At 37.6% G+C, this 19,502-nt stretch overlaps 1 protein-coding gene, 1 long non-coding RNA gene and 1 pseudogene across 2 annotated transcripts in view; 1 reads left to right on the forward strand and 2 right to left on the reverse strand.

Moving 5' to 3' along the window:
* Positions 1-19,502, reverse strand: part of LOC144654314 (uncharacterized) — an 88,668-nt gene that overhangs the window by 55,825 nt on the left and 13,341 nt on the right. The gene's annotated exons all lie outside the window — the stretch shown is intronic.
* On the forward strand, positions 1,107-6,339 carry LOC144653655 (uncharacterized). Its single transcript, XR_013570787.1, has 3 exons — positions 1,107-1,315; positions 5,038-5,088; positions 6,057-6,339. It is a non-coding gene; the product is annotated as an uncharacterized LOC144653655 (long non-coding RNA).
* On the reverse strand, positions 15,312-18,533 carry LOC144654379 (rhodopsin, GQ-coupled-like; annotated as a pseudogene).

The following is a 19,502-nucleotide window of genomic DNA, read 5'->3' on the forward strand; positions in this document are numbered from 1 at the left end:
AATAAGGTAGGGATCTTATATCTTAAATTGAAATAGCCACAGACTTTTCAAGTTTGAAAATTCACTTTGCACTCATGGCCAGCCGGTACAAATTCACCCGTCCGTAGTATACGATGGGGCATCAAGTGACACAATATAGCCTTAAAAACGTTTGCTTAAAGGTTAAAATGAGTTTTATTCTTATAATAAGGTAGGGATCTTATATCTTAAATTGAAATAGCCACATATTTTTCAAGTTTGAAAATTCACTTTGCACTCATGGCCAGCCGGTACAAATTCACCCGTCCGTAGTATACGATGGGGCATCAAGTGACACAGTACAGCCTTAAAAAACGTTTGCTTAAAGGTTAAAATGAGTTTTATTCTTATAATAAGGTAGGGATCTTATATCTTAAATTGAAATAGCCACAAATTTTTCAAGTTTGAAAATTCACTTTTCACTCATGGCCAGCCGGTACAAATTCACCCGTCCGTAGTATACGATGGGGTATCAAGTGACACAATATAGCCTTAAAAACGTTTACTTTAAGGTTAAAATGTCTTCTATTCTTAGAATTAGGTAGCAATCTTGTGTCTTATGCGAAATAGCCACAGATTTGTCAAGTTTAAATTCACCCGTCCGTACGACGTTGTAAAAGATGAGGCATCAAGTGACACAATACAGCCTGATAAACGTTGTCTTAGAGGCTAAAATGTATTCAATTTCTAAAATTAGGTAGGGATCTGCTTTCTAAAAGCAAAATAGCCACTGATGATTTGTCACGTTTAAAAAGTCTCTTTTCACTCGTGGTCAGCCGGCCATATTGGTTTGTTCCGTTGTGCAATGGGTTATGGGTATTGTACTATAGTATACGATGGACGGCTGTTAGCCGCGTACGACGGTGCATTTTCAGCGGCTAACAGCCATAGGGGTCGAGTGAATCGGGTGAAATTTCATGATACGCTTATTTGAACTATCATTTGAACTTATGGCCATTCTGGTTTCTACCTAAACTTTCGTGAAACGGCAAGGTTTATTAAATAACAGCAGAATTTTGAATATGGTTCAGAGTTAAAAGTCAGGAAACAAACTCACAACATGCCGATTTACCAAGCGTACGAATGAGTTCACCGAGAGGGATCCGCGGATCCGCGATTATAAAGCACACGACAGTTTATTACCGATAAATTATTTCTGGATGTATTCCTCGTTTATCCCGGGATAGCAGCCAAAGAAAACAGATTGTGAGCGATCGAAATGGACGTAAATCTTCCAAGCTACTTGTTGAGTTTAAAGCAAAGACGATCAAAGACAAAATCCCGTTACGAAAACAAGGTAAGCTAAGCTTATTATTGATGTTCCTTTTTTAACAGATTAGAAAAGTTTTTGTTATTTAGATAACAAGCTTTCCATCTAATAGCACTCGTTCGTGTAACCTGTATGTCAGAACAAGGGCATACAACCTTATTGAAATTCGTTTTGTCTTAAACACGAGTTGTATTCAAAGCAGACAGCTTCTACTGCGATAAATTTGTTTATCCTGCAATTGAATCACCGAAGTAGGAGGAAGACAGCACGCAGCAAATTTCCGGTTACACTACAAGATCAAAATTTACAAGTGTATTTGCAAATTTGTAAGAATGTGTTCGAGTCAGACACAATAGGGGACATTGCTTAGCCTTAGCGAAATATAGTTTTCTCAATGACCTATACAGTATGTGGTCCTTGGTCCGTGAGGTCCTTGGTCCGCGACTTTTTCGAATATGATTTAATATTTCCTCGATATCTAAACTTCGGCAAAAAATGAATGTTTCCAATGATTCTTTGACTATTCTTCTTTGGTATGTTAAATTTTCAGCTTTTTTACTGTCAGTTACGATGCGAAATTCACGCTTGTCAACAGACAGGTAAATTTGCCTTTCTTGAAATTTCAACTTTTCGCGAGTCCGTGAATTACATGGTCGCGTTTACCAAGCTAGTGCATAGATAAAACGCAACGGGATAACGTGTTTTTTTGGAGAACAGGTTAATATATCAATAGATTTCAGAATCTGCGAAGAAATTTGCTGCAGAGTTGCAAATTTTCGGTTTAGCGACTAATGAAAGTTATAAACAATTTTCGCATATGGGTCCTTGGTCCGTGACTTTTGACTGTGAATTAAAAAAGTGTTCTAAAACAACGATCATTCAGAAAAATATTAAGTACTGGGTGCACGCATTGGTGCTACGGCATTTATCCTCGCTTCAAATGTTTCAAAATTAAATTGGAGAGTTATAAAGAGAAGAAATTAAGACGCGGGTTTCGTTGGAGACTTCGGTCTGAAAGAAATCTGAAGAATATACTGGTTGTTTTATACTCGCGCCTAACAACGACTTCCAGCAAGACTGAAGCTTAAAAATGTCAAAAATAGAAAAGAATAACTTAAATATTGCTAAAACATTGCAACTTTTTTGAAAATTATTGCGATTTACAGTAATTTTCACTTTGTTTACGTGACTCGCGGATAAAGGACCACAACCGCGGACCAAGGGCCAGCGAACACGATCACCTTTTTTCGAATTACAAGAAAAATACTTCATAAGGAAAGTTGCCACTCTGGAATTAACTCGAGAATCATAAAAGCTATCTTCAGGGAAAATTTCAGCCGATAATGTTTTGATTCAGGTAAGATATTCAAGTTTATCACTTTTATTCGCGGACCAAGGACCACATACTGTACTATTTTTTACTCAGAACTTTGCTTAGTTTTCCTTATTTTAGTGAGTGAAAATGTTTTGTGAAAGTTTTGTATTTATACATGTAATCTGATAACAGCCGTTCTGGGAATAAATTGATAATTTTATTCATATTTTTCCAGGCATAGACAATCGATAAACCAATAATCGATAACAATCCATAGCAATCAATATCAATCTTTGTATTGTTTTACTTAATACTAACGCCATCTAATATCTTTAAGGTAATTCCCTAGAAATAGAACTGCTCATAGATTTCCAACTAAACTTTGCCAGTTGTTTGTTTACCTTAAGGGAAGTTAAATTTTGAATTAAAAAAGGGGGGTCACCGTATTCGTTTAGGAGCAGGAAGACCTTGTATTTACCATATAATTCCTTATATTTCCTTTATATTTTTTTTGTGAATACTGCTGAAAGTGCATCTTTTCGGTGATAATGTATTATTCTGCCATAGAAATTGATCTGGTTTTTTTTTATAGAAAGAATTTGATCGCTACTTTCGAACTAACAGAAAAAATGATCTAGGTCACCGAACTCGTTTACGAGAAAATGATGATTTCTCTCTCGCGCGAGCCAAGCCGCATAGAAAAAAGCCACCATTTTGTTTATCTGCGCGTGCTTATTACGCGTAAAATTCTGCGCAGTAAGCAAGGATGCGCAATGTAATACTAGGGAATCACCTTAAAATGAATATACATTTACACCTCCAGGGGCTCCTTGGTATAAGTGATTGTTATTGATTACTGTCGATTGCTACTACCAAAACAGGTAGAACGCGAATTCAAAAACATTCGTAACGGTTGTTTTTGGCGCCAAACGGCAACGATCTGTGTCACGTGGCTGTGCTTGTCAAATCAAAAAAAGGTGAACGTACATGTTGTGGTTTAATTTTATCTTTGGTTTAAAATTTTTCAAACCAGTTTGATTTTTATTTCCCTTTGTTTCAGATTATGATAATGAATAGGAGACAATGAAAAATAAAAACCAAACTGGTTTGAAAAATTTTAAACCAAAAACAAAATTAAACCACAACATACACAGTCACATTCCTGAACGTTTCATTCAACATTTAATGAAGCTTTCGATGATGGTGTTCTCTGTAAACAGCAAAGGCAGGACATTTATATCAGGAAAACCAATCAATGACAGCCTAAGAGGCAGTATAATCGACATGATTATTGCTGATGGCGGCCCGAGGACCACATACTACCGAAACAGGTATAGCGCAAATTCCAAAACATTCGTAATGGTTGTTTTTGGCACGAACAACGAAGTCAGAACACAAAGGAATGTAACCATGTGCGTTTACCTTTTTCATTTGACAAGCAAAGAAACGTGACGCAGATCGTTGCCGTTTGTCGCCGAAAACAACCGTTACGCATGTTTTTGAATTTGCGCTCTACCTGTTTCGGTAGTATCGATTTTCATCGATTTTCTCAATCAATAACAATCGATAATATTTTTTCTGTGAGTTCTATTGTTATCGATTACCGATTATCAATTTGTGATTCATATCAATAGTTATATATTGTATCGACAGATTTGAGATATCAATTTCTATCGATTGACTACGCCTGGATTCTTGTAAATTACAATAGAGAAAAAAGCACTAATATGTTATGTGTAAGATCATGAACTTTTTTATGTTATAACAACCAAATTGATCAGTTATAATATAGGATAAGGACTTGGAAAAAAATTCGAGTTTGCCCTGTGGTCAATAAGCAGCTCTCAAATTTTGTTGGCCTAGGACAGTGCATGTGACACTATGTATTAGCAAACTTGTGACTGTATAATTAACTTGTAGTCAGATGATCATGATATGCCTGGGCCTTTACCCATTATGCAAGCAGGCATGAAAAATTAATTGCTTGACAGGAAAATCTACTTGCCCCGGACAACCAGAGGGGAATTGTGGCTATTAGCATTGCTATCTTGATGGTTGTGACTGGTACAATTTTTTAATCCTTTCAAAGTTTTCCAGCCTAAAGCAGTGACTAATCAGATATTTTTGCCTGAATTATTTTTTCTACAAGAGTAGCAGGTTAGTTTTCGATCCTGAAATAAAAAAAAAGTTTAAAATGTGCCTGTCTGCAATGAGGAAAATATCATTTAAAGCAAATTTAAAATACATTTACATTCAAATGTACATCAAGGTTTGCGAGGTTAATTGAGTGACCGGTATTTATGGAGGTTGTAAGAGGCAGTTTGAGTTTATCATTAATTTCATATAAGCAAATCTGTTTCATTTCTAAAACTTGCTATATTAGGATTTCCATACCTTTTATGGGTTTTTGATATTGTGTACATTTTGTTTTTAGTGAGGGAAAACAGGAATTCAAGGGGTGCAGTTAATGTCTGTGATGATGAAGGTAAGCATTACATTAGTGTCAGTTTATACCTTTGTTTCTCTAAATGCTCTATGACAGAGTTTAGTTTATGTGAATCTACATTAGAGCATGAAACTTGTTTTTTAAGTATAAAATTTTGGGGTTTGAAAAATGATAAGTGTTTTAACTGCTTGGTAAGTTTATGTTTCCTTAAAATCATGGTTCCTATTGTGGAATTTAATATACACAATTTACATGTAACCGCACATGTAAATATACATACAAAATGTAATGTTTTCATTGTTCAAGAAAAGAGGGGATGGGGGGAGGGGTAGGAGGGCAAAAAAACCAACAAGATCTGCTACCTGACCCGACAAATTACTGAAATACTTGTAATTATTTTGTGGGAGAAGTGCAAATTGACCTGTTCAAATTCCGCTTGTTAACAGCTAATCTTAATATCTACATGTAAGCTTAAGCCCTAACCTAACATAAATTGTCTTGTTGTGGTACTAGGCGAATAAAGAAATAGAATTTTAACTCAGCTGAAATTTCACAGTTGGGCTTGTTGATGAGCCAGCGTAGTGTTTTCTTAGCTACATCACTAAGAAAGGGGAGAATATGTAAGCTTTCGTGGAATTAATCACAGTGCTTTCAACAGCACCTGTCAGAGAGCAATATACATGTAAGAGTCTTAAGGCACCTCATTTAATAGGGAAATCATGAATTTTAGCCAGTGATTGACCCCAAAACACCCACCAAAGCTCAGTTATATGCCAGGTCTTTTTGATAGCACTATTTATGCCTTCAGTAGGTCAAAGGATTTTTTTGTTTCTGAACATACAGTATCCCCCAACACAGTCCCTGGCCCAGGCAAAAATTGGAAAAATATATCTCTTTTTTATGCATCTGCAGAGTGTTCTGAACAATTTAAGCTAATTTAAAATTATAAACATTCATTTGATGCCAATGATCATCAACAAATCTTATGTCTTTTTTGCCTTTTTCAGGGTTAACACGGGTAGCAGAATTTCCACAGAGTTGCAGACACAGAAAGAGATAAATGAACAATCAGATTATTATATTTTATTCTTCATTGCATGTACAAATGTACTGTCTGTAGAATACAATTTATTTATAAGGACAGGTGTAATTTTAAAGTTGATGAAATAAAGCCAGATAAGGTACAATCATGTACATAAAAAAATCATCATGCTACCTAAACATTTAATTCCCAGTGCCCACACTGCAAAGAACAATAATTATGATAATGAGATACACATTTCATCAATCTCTTAACCCTCTCACTCCCAAGAGTGCCATATGGCACAAGATGCCATTACATGCTCAATATTTGGTCAATTTGTATGAAATTTGGACAGGAAAATGGTCTTGAACAGATCTTTCTTTTTAATGCATAAAATCATACCCCCTAGCATACGAGACCTGATTAACCACCCCTATAACTTTTGCAACTTTTTCCTCTTTCAATTTTAAAATCAAGTAAATATCTGACAACAACCCACACATTAAGAGCTGCAAATTAAGCTATAGTTTAGGGGTATACCCAAAATATAGGCGGCATGAGATATTTTTTAATGATTTATATTTTTGGGTTTGTCACCTTTTGAATTAAAACAGTGACTTCCTCTGTGTCTGTTAGTATGATTTATGACATACCAGAAACAATACCTTTCAAATGGTATATTGCATGTGGTCTTTGGGTCTATAGTTACCGTTTTACAAAAATGTGGTATTTCCTGTGGGAGTGAAAGGGTTAATGCCTGGTAAAATGGTAAAATGGCATGGTAAAATTTTTGCCAAGCAATCTATACCTGAGTTTAGAACTACATGTAACAAACAGTATTTATGCCTCTCCAGAATTTTTGCTAAGTTTACATGTAATAAAGCTAAGGGCAAAGGGACTCATAAAGGAAAAAGGTGTTATCGTTTTGGGGACCCTATTTGGCAGAATGACATCTGGAATGTCAATATTTTGCTTGCCACTACCTTTTACTGAGTTTGCTAGCAGGAAGCTGTTATTTTTGCTGTTAGGGACCAGTCATTATTTATGTAGAGGGGGGGGGGTCAAGGCTATTTCAGAGTGGCAAGAGGGGGGGGGGCTAAAATATTTTATAAAGATTTAGGGGGATCAGCAGTTTGAGTTGGGTAAAACAGTTAAATAGAAGAGTGCAAACACTATAAGTGAAACAGTGACGCTACATTGTACAATTTTATGCTATAATTTCTATTGTTTTCTTTTGTTTAAACTCCACTATTATGTACAACTTTAGTGATTTGTATTTTACAGAAATACTGTTTGCACTCTAAACTCCATTGTTATCTCAAGTTTTAGTTAAATAAAGAATCCAGAACTATCTGCTTTAATATCTGGTTTGACTGCAATTATTTCTTTTTACAAAATGATTATCACTGCAATAGCCCAAGAAGTAATAACACATGATATAACAACAAGAAAGCAGTTCTTTTACACTTAAGGAAAATCATTGGAAAAGAATTATATTTTGCATGGTTACCGGTATTACATTTGTGTTCACCATGAGAGCATAATTTGTAAAAACTATCACTTTTCCAAAGTTAAGGAGTTAATAATTGAGGTATGTTTACTATACACATAACTCATCCAAAATTTGCCCTATTGCTGAAAGAGTATCCAGAACAAGTGTGCAATTAAGATTGTATGTAACATGCATTTAATAATTACTTAAGGCATATAAAGGGAGATATGAGGTGAAGGGGGGGGGGGTCATCACGTAAATATAATAAAGAAGCAGGGGTCACTTGCTACTTACATGGCCTGGAGGGGGGGGGCCATACTGAAATTTTGATCTTTCCAACATATTTTTTCCCTCCCCCTCCCCCCCCTCTACATAAATAATGACCGGTCCCTTAGGCAATAATAAGACTGTCATTGTCACCATTCCATCGTATAGGGCCCCCATTTGGGGGAGGGGGGAAGCTACATGCAAAACGTTCCAGTTGTGTTATGTACAGCTGTAACATACCAGTTATGATGGGGGTATGGATATGTTCTAGAGCAACCCTTTCTTTGTTCTTGTTTAACTTTGAAAGTTGCGAGTGTATCTTTAGAACCAAGGTTATGCATAGACTACTAATGATATTTTTGATTGATCGATTTTTTAACTCTTATTTGGTGCTGTTGTTCATGGTGAAAAGGGATACGTATCGTATATAAAGAAAATAACACGAATAAATAACCGGCACGCATACATGCATGCACAGGCGATAACGCTTTACAATGATCCCAGAAATTGCATTTTTCTTATTCATTTTAATTTTTATTTGCCTTGACTACAAAACGAACCTCCAATACATTACAAACCTACAGTATGATAAGATAAATACATTAAATCATTATGAACTTCGTCATTTAGCAACAGAAAGGCCCAGATTTGATTTCCACCCCTAGTCGATACTGAAGATTGTGTGAAATTTCCGTATTGAAATGGTCTGAAATGTAATGAAGTCAACACCGCTTACTAGAATCACTTACATGCATTTATGCAACTTATCAAACAAAACATTTTAGATCAGCTAAATCAGCAATAGGGTAGAAGTTCTTTCTGAGTGAACTCTGGCTTCTCGTAAAAATAGGAATACGGATACCGTCACTGTGTTATTTTCAATGGCTTGAGATAAATACCCGAATAAATATTATCAAAAGCAGTAAAAGGAAGATGGCGAGTCGCGAAGGGAAAAGTTAAATATTATCGACAACAATGCACGTCAAAGCAAACAATGATTTCAGATAGCTCACCTTTGCAATCTATAAATCAAGATACTGCTGCCATCGGTCTCCCTTTTGGAAAGGTTTCAAAAGTTATGACACTAACCGGCCTTCACTCGTCAAATTCAACATCAGTCAACTTAGTCTGCCATCACGTATGCCGACTTCGAATACACGTACAACGGTAAAAAAGTTCTTTAAGCGAGCTCACAATTATCCAGTACATCATTCTCCCCTGACCCCAAAACTCCGTTTAACTGTACGTTAGAAATCAAACGCGTTTTGCCGATGGATGCTCTTAAAGTTGATTCATACTCATTGACAATCAAAGATGGCGTACCGAAACTGAGTAAACAACAAAGTGCCTAGTTCCCAGTGCTACTCGGTTGGAGTAATCCGGCCTCACACGGCCGTCCACCGGGCCATAGCATATAGGCGTTACCGCCTAAGGGACGGACCATTAGAAAAGTGATAGGGGGGGTGGGGAAAAAACCAAAAAAAAATTCATGCAAGCCAAAATGGCAAGAAAAAAAAATCGTGCAAAGGGGAAGGCAAAGAAAAAAAAATTCGTGCAGAAGGAAAGGTCCTATTAATACCTGAAAATACCTGTCATCATTTAACACTTGATGAGATCTATTATTCGATAAAATATATGGTGGAGAACGCTGAAAATAGCATTTCCGAGCCTAGAAATTTCAAAATTTTCTGGGGGAGCATGCCCCCACAACCCCCTAGATGGATTGTGATCATAACATTCCTTTAGCTCGTCTCTCTCTAGCCTGCGTAGATTGCTTACCAGTTAACTCATTTCTCAAACAGATTGCAAACATGAATGGTACGATATACAGTGGTCTTAGTTTCTGTTGTCAATTCCTGTCAAATAGGATTTCTGTAGTAATTATTTATGAATTTCTATTACGTATTGTTTCAGTTTTTGCATATGTTTATGTCTAATGGCGCGTTCGTTTGGGAATATTCCGAAATAAGAATGTATTCCGGAATATATTCCGGCTATTCTGCTCCTGGGAGCAGAATAGCTGGAATGGAAATCCATGTATTCCGGAATAAGAAGAGCAGCCAAACGAACGCTAAGTCGCATTATTCCAATTATTCTTATTCTGGATTGATCCCAAACGAACGCGCTTTTAGTTTTCCTACGGACTTTACACAGAAATATATGAAAAACACAAATCTATTATACGAAGTGATCGAGAAATTCATCCTGCTTTGGTGTGTTAAGAAGCAAAAGAAGATGCGTAAGAAACTACACATAGAATTGCAGTGTCCATTAGGGACAATTATGGTGGCATATGATTAGGATCGCACTTTAAAAGCTTTATCACTTCAGAAAAATCTAATCCATTACAGACAATCAAAAAGACGTTTTCCTTATTAACTATTTTTTGTAGAAAGGGGTGGATCATGTAATTTGTAACCCTCGACCAGGGGTGGGTGTTTTGAGCTAGAAGGAAGGGGTGGTTCTCCACTTTTCCAATTGCACTGCCCCTTGACCACCCCCCCCCCCCCCTCGGTACTTATTGACAGTCCCTGAAATCAATGAACAACAGCATTTTTACAATATTTAAAAAATAATCAACAAAGCAACATTTGTCAAAAAACATGGTATAAAGTAACAAAACATGGCATTTGTCTGAAAAAAAAAAACAGTTGTCTAAAAAAAAAAAAATTCGAGCAGAGGGTTTCACCCGAAAAAAAAATTCGTGCAAGCCGAAAATTCCCCACCCCCCCCATCACTTTTCTAATGGTCCGTCCCTAAAAACAGTCTAAAAAATTATTAAGGGGAAATAACTGGGAGCTCCGCTTTTAGGCTTGCCTAAATCTATATATTATTTTTTAAAAAAAAATAAAAAAATAAAAAAACACACACACAAGTAACACAACGCACAAACAGTCGAAACAGACAGAAAACAATCAAATTATGTAATCAAAATTGTGAAACTTTAGGATAATTTATCCTTCTGAGTTCTGAGTGCTGAAAATCTGGATCACAGTCATGAAAAGTGACAGAAAATGCTAGCAATTCTTTTTTGAAGAAAAAACGAAAAAAATGCTCGTTTTCCCAAAAAATGCCGAAAAAAATGCTAGCATAATCGAGAAAGGCCTAGACGAAGACCGACCAAAGTGATCCGAACTTCGTTTAGGGACGGACCATTGTTTTTTTGGAGGGGGAGGGGATGAAAAATATTGAAAAAAATTGTTTGCAGGACCTGGAAAGACAAAATAAATTGTTTGCAAAAACGATATGTATAACAGAAAATAGTAAGAATATCGAAAAAAAAAATGTTTGCAGAGGTGCATAAACTAAAAAAAAAGTTTGCAGAGGAAAATGTTTCATCCCCCCCCCCCCAAAAAAAAAAAAAAATAATGGTTCGTCCCTTAGTATCCACGATCCGAACTTCCTGACATGAAGAGTAAGGAATCCGGGCGCAAATTCTCAGCTCATCTGCGATCCGCTGTTTTCTCGAAATCGGCGAATCCGCTCAATGTATTGACAAATTCCACAATCTGTGCGCTTTTTAAGGCCAAATCCGTCGATCCGCGAACCTATTCACCCCCTCGATTTGTCAAGACACATAACAGTCTTAACAAAGAGATCTTGAGAAGTTCACTTTCGTGGATAGAATTTTCAGTTACGGTAAACATGTTTTACGGCTAATGGTTAAAATTTTTCAATTTTTGCGCCTAGCGGCTAATTTATTTGGCTGTTTTACGGCCAACGGCTGACCTCATTGAGACCCGGGGTGGTGGCTTTTATGGTTAACGGTTTTTTACGGCTAACGGTTAAGTTATTTCCATTACGGTTAACAGAAGTTAAAAATTAATTTCCGTTGGTTTTAAAAGTTAAAAATTAATTTCCATTATTGAAAAACATATTTTAGGTCTCAGGACCAGTGATCAGGTCTGATAGTCTGTTTTATTTAAAATTACTGACCGATTTTTTACAGTAAACATATTTTATAGCTAACGGTTAAAATGTTCCAATTTTTACACCTAACAACTAAATTTCTGGTCGTTTTACGGTCAACTGTTAACCCCATTGAGACCCTTCTGGAATGCATGCTTTTATTTTCTACTTTCAAAATGGATCGGGTTTGGCTTGGATAGCTGGGTGTACCCGAAACTTACCAAACCGGGCTTCGATTCTCTCGTACGGCAATACCTCTTCAGCTTGTATTGGTCTTCAAGAATGCTGACAACGGGCGAAACCGAAACCCGTCTCAGACTGATGTAGAGCTGTTGTTTGTTATTGTCGATCTCACGGTCGGGTTTCTGGTTTTTGCCGTCATAGTGGGTCAGTTTGGAAGTATGATCACGCATATGCTTCTAGTGAGAAGGGAGTTCCTTGGACAAGCCGAAGCTGTGAAACAGTACTTAGTCTTCCACGGAGTAGATGACGATTTACAGAGGCGAGTCGTTGCATGGTTTAATTACATGTGGGAAACGAAGAAATCTTCTCTGGATCGCGATAACGTTCTCTGCAAACTGCCCCTACCGCTTAGAACTGAAATAGCCGTGCAAGTGCACTTGGAAACTTTAAAACGAGTGCAAATTTTCGCGGACGTTGAACCCGGCCTTTTGAAGGAAATTGTGCTGAAACTTCGCTCACAAGTTTATTCCCCTGGAGATTATAAATATTTGTAGAAAGGGTGAGCCGGGAAAAGAAATGTACATAGTGAGCAGCGGTCGACTGCAAGTTGTGCAGGACGATTCTGAGACGGTGATCGCTGCGCTGCCACACGAAGGAAGTTATTTTGGCGAGATAAGTATTCTGAATTTATCAAATACTGGGAATCGACGGACAGCGAACGTTCGCTCCGAAGGGTGTTCAGAACTGCTGTGCCTTTCTAAAGAAGACTTGCTTGAGGCGCTGACGGAATATCCCGAGGCTAGGAAGTTGCTTGAGATAAGGGGAAGAAGACTCCTCCGGAGATCTCGATAACAAAGTACGAAAACCAGAAACCTCACTTCTTGTTATCACAAATAGCGGGTGTACCTGAAAAATTGCTTCGTCCGCTCATACCGCTCTCAGAACCCGCGATCCCGTGAGCACCATGAACCACTGGATAAGTGTAACAACGCGAGCTCTGGGAACGAGATTGACGTCAGTTTAGGGCTGTCGAAAAGAAGCTATGTTGCTTAGTAGCATCTTGCCAGGCCGTAAACTTCTCGACAGTCAAGAGAGCTTTTGTGACTGAGGTGGTTTGTGAGTGGGAACGAATTGACCAATTCCTACACCTCATACCTACTAGAAATAGCTGACACTAGGTTGCCCCCGAAGTTTCGACGATGTTTATCGGTTTTTCTCTGCTGTTCATCCTTTTCTACAATTCAGACATTTTATTAGAAATTAATTTTCTATTTCGGATGATTATTAATTATGATACGCTAAATCATTAAATTACAAGAACGCAACAGCATCTTGATATCTGTGGTGGGGGATCTCAGCTAGAATCAAGCTAGACTTTAGAAAAAGTCCGTCGTCTTTATTTATTTAACACGGTCGACCTATCGCGACTTGCGTGGCTCGTTTTCGCGACTTCGTCACTTTGAATCGGCTGCTTTGCGGGCTCGAATCTAACACGCCTGGCGCGAGTTTTAAATAATCACAATGCATCTCGAGATCTCTTTTGAATTTCTTTTCTTGATGCCGCATAAGTTTTCTCCATTCAAGTAGTTTGTGCCTGGTAAATCACGGTCAGTTGGACAAAGGCTTTCTTATCGTAAATCACGCTTCATGACAACGATCAACTTTTTAAAAGGAAAGGATACCGAAAGAATTTCTCACCTTTGACAATGAAAACGCTTGACTTTCTAAAAGTCGCTCGCTTCTGGTTTCCGGTTTCGCCTGCCGCTATCTCGAGATCTTTTTTTTAAGTTTCTTGTAAATCTCGTCCGGAGATAGACTGATCAAGGCTTTTCTCCGTTCAAGTAGTTTGCGTTTGGTAAATCGCGGTTTTGGACTAAGGCTTGCTTATCGTAAATCGCAGACAAATTTGAAGATATGGCTTGATATGTTCGTTCGTGTTCCTACACATATTTCTTCTTCGGCCACTCAGATGTAAAAAATATGGATTTTCTTACTTCTCTGCGAGTTACTTAGTTAATTATCGCGAAGTCTTTTCAACAATTGCATTGCTTTCGGCTTTTAGACATTGTGAAATGAATAGGCCTCGAATAAAACCTCAAATTATCTTTTTCAAAATTCTGCCCAACTGCAATCAACGTTTACAAGCGTCGTTTGTTTGCTTGTTGTCATCCGTGCACGTGCTCATGCTTGGGCTGTCATCATTGACCAATCACCGTATGTCGGCATTTTACAACTCCCGATACCTACTTGCGGGCTTTCAGCTTGTCGGCATTTTACAACTCCCGAGACTATTTGCGGGCAAAAATTGATCAAATCGAGATTTTTCCTGGTATATACTATATATATACTCTATATTCGCGCGGATTACAATGATGCCTCCTCGGGGGCAATTAATTAGTCCATAGGGGTTGAACCCAGGCGCGAGAAGAAGCGAGATTCTCTCTTCTCGCGCCTGGGTTCAACCCCTATAAAGGGCGCGCGGAAGAGAGCTCAGAGACTTGACTAACCTATTTCTCGGACCATTCAAAATCTTTTTGCTGTATTTTTTGTGTGATTTCACCCTTCGACAAGTTCCTTAGGGCCTTGATTCGAAGCATCATCTGTTTGAAGCCCTCATTTCCCAAGCGAGAATCAAGTGTGCGAACCTTGATGGTAAGGCGCCGAAACGCGAAGCGCGTCCCACAAACACATGCGCACCCCGTTTCATTCAAGGAGGGAAGTCTGGGGAAGAAGCAGGAGGGTCGGTCATCAGAAGGATCACGTATTTCGAATCGCCTACATGTGACCCTCACTCCTTCCCGTTCGAGTTGAGCATAGAAGTATTGGGTTTGTTTCGCCGCTATCTTTACTGATTGCATCTAGAAATGTTACTCATTTTGATTTCTTTTCCAAGACAGACGAAAGTGCCGAGTGCCAGAAACATCCTTCAAATATGTCGTGTTTATCGCACGAAAACAAGAAAAATAATTTCCTTTATTTTACATACACTTTTTTGTACATAAGCATTTCTATTTGTAGTATAATAAAAAATTCCTTCTTCGATTTAGCAAATTGTTTGCAATTACTCGTTCCCTTTTCTTTTTATTCGTCAAATCATAGTTAATAGAGGGAACTGGTTATGAATCTCGGTAAACATCAAAGCAGGAAACAAAGAGGCCAAGATTTAGGTTGAAAGGTCCACGAAGGTGCACATCTTTTGTTTTTAACTCATACACTATGCATGAATTACGTAATCGCAATGTTTCTATTGGTTAGTTGCATGAACACACGTAACCACCTTTTATGTTTTGCCAGGTTTTGTGCACTCTCAACGCCCAAAATAGCGAACAAAAACCTACAACAAAGAACTTTGCGGGGTTTCATAACCATTTCCCTCTATTAACTATGGTCAAATTTTCCAGTGGCACGAAACAACAGCAGCAAATCTCTTCTGCCTTTGCACGCTAAGACTTCCCAAGCATCCAAAATATTTTGTTATGTCAAGAAAAGATAACGGACCATTTTCTCTCGACTAATAATTAATCTTCGCAATGAACTTTTCGTTTCGCCTTATTTGATAATCCTCCCCAACTAACCCCATAAGGCTTTGCGCGTCTTCTCTCGACCTAGGCTATCACTCTTCTTCAAAAAGCAAGCTATTTTCTTGATCTTTTCCTAATGATTGTTGAAATGAAAGTCATCAATATGTATTTGCTTTGCTATGCGTTCAATTATAAAGTGGTTAAAAATAAACGTGTTTAACATGCTATAAAACACGCAGGTAGGACTCAAGCTGCATGATCTTCGAAATCTAAATTTTGCATAGTTAACAATTTTGGGGTTTTTTTGATTGCCCAGGTTTACAACAACTGGGTTTATCTAAGGCTTTACGATACTGGCTATCAGAAGGGCTATAGGAAAGCGTTTTAAAACCTAAGCAAAACTTTGTATCGAAGATTAGTTACCGACAGATTCTCTAATCAGACTGTTCAGTTAAATTACTCGCATTGATTGTCCAGTAGAATTCAGACACCAAATGAGATTGAAACAGGTTCAATAGTAGCTTGTGTCCTCTTCGTTTCCGTAAGTGAATAACTGTTTGCAGCAAAAGACGTGGCAACCTTTGGCTGCCTATTCCTTTTACAACAACGAAAAGGCAGCAACTTGACAACTTCCTGTCGAAATCTTGGACAGCGAAATGAGTAAATCACAGGATTGGCTGTTGAACCGGCCATAGCAAGCAAGATAGAACATAACTCGAACTTCCAGGAATTTTCGCTTTTCACAAATTGTGTTACGATAAGTCTTCCAAATGTAGGAGTCCATGTAACTATTAATATTACAGTAACAATAATAAAAAGCTTTGTCAATTTGCGTCGTGACTGTAAAAGAGCAAGATTTGTCGCTCTGTTGGCTTCCGTGTTGAACCACACGTGATAAATAACTCGCGAATAACAAAAAATCATCACAGCACTCGGTAAAACAAAACCAAATATCAACAGCACAAAAGAGTAACTCATGTTAAGAGCTTCAAACCAGACGGGCGTTTTAGTTGTTACATTCATCATGGCGTTTTTCCAGGCGTACTCTTTACTTAGAGCGGTGATAGGATATCCCGGCGCGCTCAAAACGCCAGCGAGTATCCAAATTGCGAGAAGAACTTTGCACATTAGCGATTTCACCGCTCTTGTCAAGTGCACAAAGGGCTTCAGAATCGCAAAGTACCTCTCAATCGCCAGAGCCACTAACATGTAAATGGAAGCCATAGTCGAAAATGAATTCAGCGAACGAATAACCAGACTGAACAGACTGATTTGAGAGTAGGAAAATGTCGACGAAAGTAAGAACGGCGAACGCCAAATCCGACGAAGCGAGGTTGGCGAGAAGGTATGTGTTGGCATTGTGTAATTTCTTGTTTTTCTTTATAACCATAATGACGAGAACGTTGCCAACAACATTGCAAAGGAGAATTGCAATGGAAACACCAGTTATGATTGAAACAAAGACATCCATTTTCAAGCAGAAAAATAAAAATGTTCGTGTAACGCTGGGAGACCGTCTGCTTTGCCAACCACGAATCGACAAGGGCGTGCTATAGCTAAGGAACTGAAGCTCGCAAACTCTCCCACTTCTTATGGCAGAAAATTAAGGATAGCACCGTATGTACTGATCATTACGTGTAAAACTTAACAGTTTTATTTATTTAGGTAAGAGTTATTGTATTAGCTAGAGATACCCTGGCTAAGCTGAGTAAACCTACATAGTGCGTCACTTAAATGATAACCTTTAATTTCAGTTTTGATTGGCTTACTTATATCAACATGCTTTCCATGTAAATAGACCGATGACCAAAGCACACAGATATAACTAACAAACGTCAAGGACATTGCATTTGAACAAAAGGATGTATTTTTATGAGGATGGGTTATTGAAACCAGTCACGTAGTTATTTTTACAGGGAAAGACTGGGAAAGGGTACTGTTGAGTTGAGAATATATTGATAAAATAAATGTGAACTGATAAAATTTGGGCGGCTTTTACCAAATGCCTAAAAGAAGATGAAAAATAAAATACTGAGGTTACGCCACTGATTTGTAATTATTTAAATTGAACTCTAGTGCAAACTTGCCACGCAAATTTATATATTAAAACATGTGACAAGAGAAAGTTAAATTTTTTGTTCAACGCCGAGGAGAGGTTGCGAACAAACGACTTTCAAAGAAGTAGAAATTCAACGAAGGAAAAGTTGAAAAACGTCTTTTATAATGTTCAACATAATGTTCGCGAAGAGGTAAAATGTTTAAAAACAAGTTAAAAGGCTATAATATATACAAATAAAAACCGAACGTTTTCAAGTAAAAAGCCATCATCAGGGTTATGTGTTTGTCGCGTAGTATTGGTATTTAAATGTTAAGTCACTCCCATGGGGAACAGATTGATTGGATGAGCTAGCAGCTTTTTGTTTAGCTCTGGCTTTCTTAAAGCGATAAACAAAGTCTCCAGGATTTTGTGTTTTCGCCAATTGTGTGGCCCGGTGATTATATTCCATGTGAATTTTATTATGTGATTATATTCCATGTGAATTTTATTATGTGATTATATTCCATGTGAATTTTATTATGTGATTATATTCCATTTAAATACGAAACTACACGGCAAACACATTGACTCATGATGATGAATTTTTAGTCGAAAACGTTCGGTTTTATTTGCATAAATTAATAGTCTTCTAACTTTTTTTAAAATGTCCTTTATAATAACAAGTTACATACAAAAAGATTTTTCTTTATAATTATAAGCTTCTAGACATTTTAGCAGATTTACAGTAGTCTGGTAAAACTAACTGATGTTTGAGTCGGAGTGCGTGTCTTTTTTTCCAAAAATTGACAATTTCCACTACAAATGGGTTTGTTCTGATGGTCATAGTTAATAATGATTGGCATGAAATCAGCAAAACCAAAGTGGTTCCCAAGTAATCAAATGTTTCTTTAGCAAGCTGAGCAATCACAACCTTACAAGATGTGGCTGAACAGCAAGCTTTTTACATTGTCATATGGTCTATCCTTAAGTTCTAGTTTTCGCTATTCTTTCCTGCTGACTGACAAACATGACAATATATATCGTTACAGTGTTATTGCCCCCGCAGGGCTTTCGCCCAGAGGCGAAAGCCCGAGGAGGCATACATTGTAGCTTGCGCGTATATATAGAGAATGTACTTACAGTCGAAATATACGGTATGTATACCAGAAAAAATCTCGATTTGCTCGAAAAAGGCCGCGAGGAATCTAGGGTAATGATGACGTTTTGCCGCAAAGCATCTTTGGGTAATGATGACGTATAAGCAGAAGATTATCGAAGGAGTTATGGGTATTATGACGTCACGATAACGGGGGGTAGCGGTAAATGAAAATCCCTATCTTAGGTTAGAACGGTATTTAAAAGACTGATGCGTGTTTTGGTATTTCTCGCACGTTGATTACTCCGATATTTGGCTTTCGCGTGTTCACAGATTTGTTCGAGTGGTTTCTCTGCTTTGGTTGTGTTAAGTGATATTTGAAGCAGTTGTTAGTAATACGTCAAAAGATTTCAAGCAATTGGTTTCGTGTTCTTGGCTACGTGTGTTCCAAGAGCTGGTTCGAGCGTTAAGGTTTGCTCTCGGGGGTAATTCGTTTCGCTAACAAAAACTGTCAGATTATTTGATCCAAAAAGTGGTTTGAACAAGGATCAAAAATTGTCTTCTCGAATCTTTGAATGTGCCATATTTTGTCACTCGTGGAATTTTTAGGCTTTTTGAACTGGCAATTATTGTAAGTTAATTGTGAATGTTATAACCCCGGGAATAATCTTGCGTGTTGTCAACACGAATAATGTGTTATGTGTTATTTCCGCTAGGTGTTATTTCCGCGCGTTAGGTAATATATTCGACTTGAATTTGTGAATATTTTTAGGACGCAATGGTGTCACACAACAAGAAATTCCGCAGCAAAAAGACAAAACAATGTCTTGACGTACATGGCACAGTAAAAAAGAAGCCTTATTTTAAAGGCCACAAAAAAGATTCCACTAATCCTAGATTATTGCTGTAAAACAAATTATAAA

Source organism: Oculina patagonica, chromosome 5 (assembly GCF_052425735.1).
Source record: "Oculina patagonica isolate OP01 chromosome 5, crgOcupat, whole genome shotgun sequence".
Lineage (NCBI taxonomy): Eukaryota > Metazoa > Cnidaria > Anthozoa > Scleractinia > Oculinidae > Oculina > Oculina patagonica.